Raw genomic sequence first — 3,230 nt, forward strand, 5'->3', positions numbered from 1 at the left:
TTTTGAACACAAATACCTGTACTTTCTACTTCTCTCATGTTGAACCCAAACACCTGTACTTTCTACTTCTTACATGTTGAACTCAAATACCTGTACTTTCTACTTCTTACATGTTGAACCCAAATACCTGTACTTTCTACTTCTCACATGTTGAACACTGTACTTTCTACTTCTTACATGTTGAACACAAATACCTGTACTTTCACAAATACCTGTACTTTCTACTTCTCACATGCTGAACACAAATACCTGTACTTTCTACTTCTTACATTTTGAACACAAATACCTGTACTTTCTACTTCTCTCATGTTGAACCCAAACACCTGTACTTTCTACTTCTTACATGTTGAACTCAAATACCTGTACTTTCTACTTCTTACATGTTGAACTCAAATACCTGTACTTTCTACTTCTTACATGTTGAACACAAATACCTGTACTTTCTACTTCTCACATTTTGAACACAAATACCTGTACTTTCACAAATACCTGAACTTTCTACTTCTTACATTTTGAACACAAATACCTGTACTTCTACTTCTCACATTTTGAACACAAATACCTGTACTTTCACAAATACCTGTACTTTCACAAATACCTGAACTTTCTACTTCTTACATGTTGAAGACAAATACCTGTACTTTCACAAATACCTGTACTTTCTACTTCTTACATGTTGAACCCAAATACCTGTACTTTCTACTTCTCACATGTTGAACACAAATACCTGTACTTTCTACTTCTTACATGTTGAACCCAAATACCTGTACTTTCTACTTCTTACATGTTGAACTCAAATACCTGTACTTTCTACTTCTCACATGTTGAACACAAATACCTGTACTTTCTACTTCTTACATGTTGAACACAAATACCTGTACTTTCTACTTCTTACATGTTGAACCCAAATACCTGTACTTTCTACTTCCTACATGTTGAACCCAAATACCTGTACTTTCTACTTCTCTCATGTTGAACCCAAATACCTGTACTTTCTACTTCTCACATGTTGAACTCAAATACCTGTACTTTCTACTTCTTACATGTTGAACTCAAATACCTGTACTTTCTACTTCTCTCATGTTGAACTCAAATACCTGTACTTTCTACTTCTTACATGTTGAACTCAAATACCTGTACTTTCTACTTCTCTCATTTCCAAACAGCTGGTTCCTTTAGTCTGAATGTGTGTTGGTGAGTGGTCATTATTCTTTAGAGTCATTGCGTGCCTATTGGTTGGAACACGATCCGTGTATCCATCACTTCCTGGTCTTCTCTAAAGAAGAGGGACCAATGGAAACGTTGTCATGTTGCCGTTGGTCACCATGGAAACATTCATTAGCTAACAATGACATCATTGTTCTATTGATATAAAGGGAGGTCAGGTACTCTTTAAAGCAGCTGCTAGCTATGGGTACTTTTTACTGAAGCACACTTCAAAGCCTCTTTACTTTTACTTGAGTAAAGAAGTTTAGTCAGTACTTCTACTTTCACCAGAGTATTTTTAAACACGAGTATGTGTACTTCAACCTGAGTAAAGGATGTACTTGTCCTGTCTCACTTTTTCAGCCTGGATGTGACCTGAAGTAAACTTCCTCTCAACTAAACCCTCACCTTTCCTCCCCCCTTCGTCACCTTTCTGTCTCCCTCTTCCTCCTCTTCCATCATCAGCTCTGGCGCCATCGTGGAGGTCTGCTAGAAAGTGAGCTTAGAAATGTTTCACAACCAATTAGGAAAAAGGAGAGATCCCTGAAGAAAAACGGCAAATATTCAAAGGTTTAAATGATTGATGGTCTAAAAATCTAACGGGACAGACTCCCTCAAGAGTGCAACGAACCATAAACCTAAGACGTACAAATAAGTGCAATAAGAAATAGAAATAATGAAGGTCAAGAGCTAGTGCTTTGGACACAGTGATGCAAACCTTTTGAGTTACCGCTTAACCGGTATAAAAGAGTAAGAGCGCTTTGGAGAGCTTTGTCTATTTCCTAGGAATCGTAAGTTCCTTTCTTCACAACAGACATACATTTAATGAATTAATGATGGTATTTGAAGTCACGCTTCATTCAAAAAACGTGTGTATCGTGCCTGTGTGTTCAGTTTATATTGCGTTATCAGTCAAAGAAGTAGTGCCTCCATGCAGCTGCCTCCAAACATGCTCTAAACCATAATTGATCAATTGCATTATTAATATAATGAGATTCGAGGTCATGAATTCGAGCTGCCAGAGGGATAAAAACACTATTTTACTTTCCTGTTTTTGTGCGCCAACCTGCTGACGATCGCCTCGTCTCTTCTTCTGTCCTTCTCAATATCCTGTCCCTCTCTTCTCTCCTTGGCTCACCCCTCTCCCTTTCGCTCCCCCCCCTTCCTCGCCTCTCTTCTTCCTTTCCTCCCTGACAGTAGACTTGCTTTTCTTCCACAAAGGCGCTGCTGTTTCCCTCCTTGTTTTGGTTCCTCTCTCTTTTCTTGTATTGGGTTTGATACCGAATCACTGGGATTGTAGTCCAGACTTTTGCATCATCTTTTTTAGGCTCTAACCCCAACACTTTCAACACATCTGAACACATCAGATATTAACCCACCTCCTCTTCCTCAGGTGTAAAAAGAAAAAAGCTTCCCTGGTATCGAATCTGTGCAAAAATCTGTCGTTGACCTTCATCAACGCAAGAGTTAGTGTAATGCTGACGGAAATCTTGATAACTAAAACAACGTTATTGAAATCCTTCCTAAAACCCGACATTAACCCGTTTATTAAAGAGACGTATGATGAGGTCATATTCAGTAAAGAGTCGCTTTAAGGCCCTGACGCACCAAACTGACACCAAAGAACACGTCCCGACGGACCCGACTGTTGCGTCGCCTCACGTCTCCTGCGTCTTGGCCAACAGTCGCACTGGAACACACCGCAAAGACTTCAGCCGACGGCCAAGTAGCACGTACGAACTGCGCATGCGTGAGTGGCAATACCTCTCCTTACCAGCAGGCGGCGGTAGTGTGTATTCGTCATTCAAAAGAGGCAACAACCGGAAGACAGACTGCGGGATAACCGAGAGAAGAAGAACAGACTGCGTGATATAAACAAACAACAGATAGCGTGTGCGTTCCATTTTCACTCTCGTCCGTCACAGACTGTTTCACAAAATGAAAAAGAATAGCCGTCTGTGTGTGCCTTCTTAATCGTGTTAAGAAGTGATTTATTTGCCGACAGCCTCCGCTCCGGATTCAAC

Source organism: Pseudochaenichthys georgianus, unplaced genomic scaffold (genome assembly GCF_902827115.2).
Source record: "Pseudochaenichthys georgianus unplaced genomic scaffold, fPseGeo1.2 scaffold_1187_arrow_ctg1, whole genome shotgun sequence".
Taxonomy (NCBI): domain Eukaryota; kingdom Metazoa; phylum Chordata; class Actinopteri; order Perciformes; family Channichthyidae; genus Pseudochaenichthys; species Pseudochaenichthys georgianus.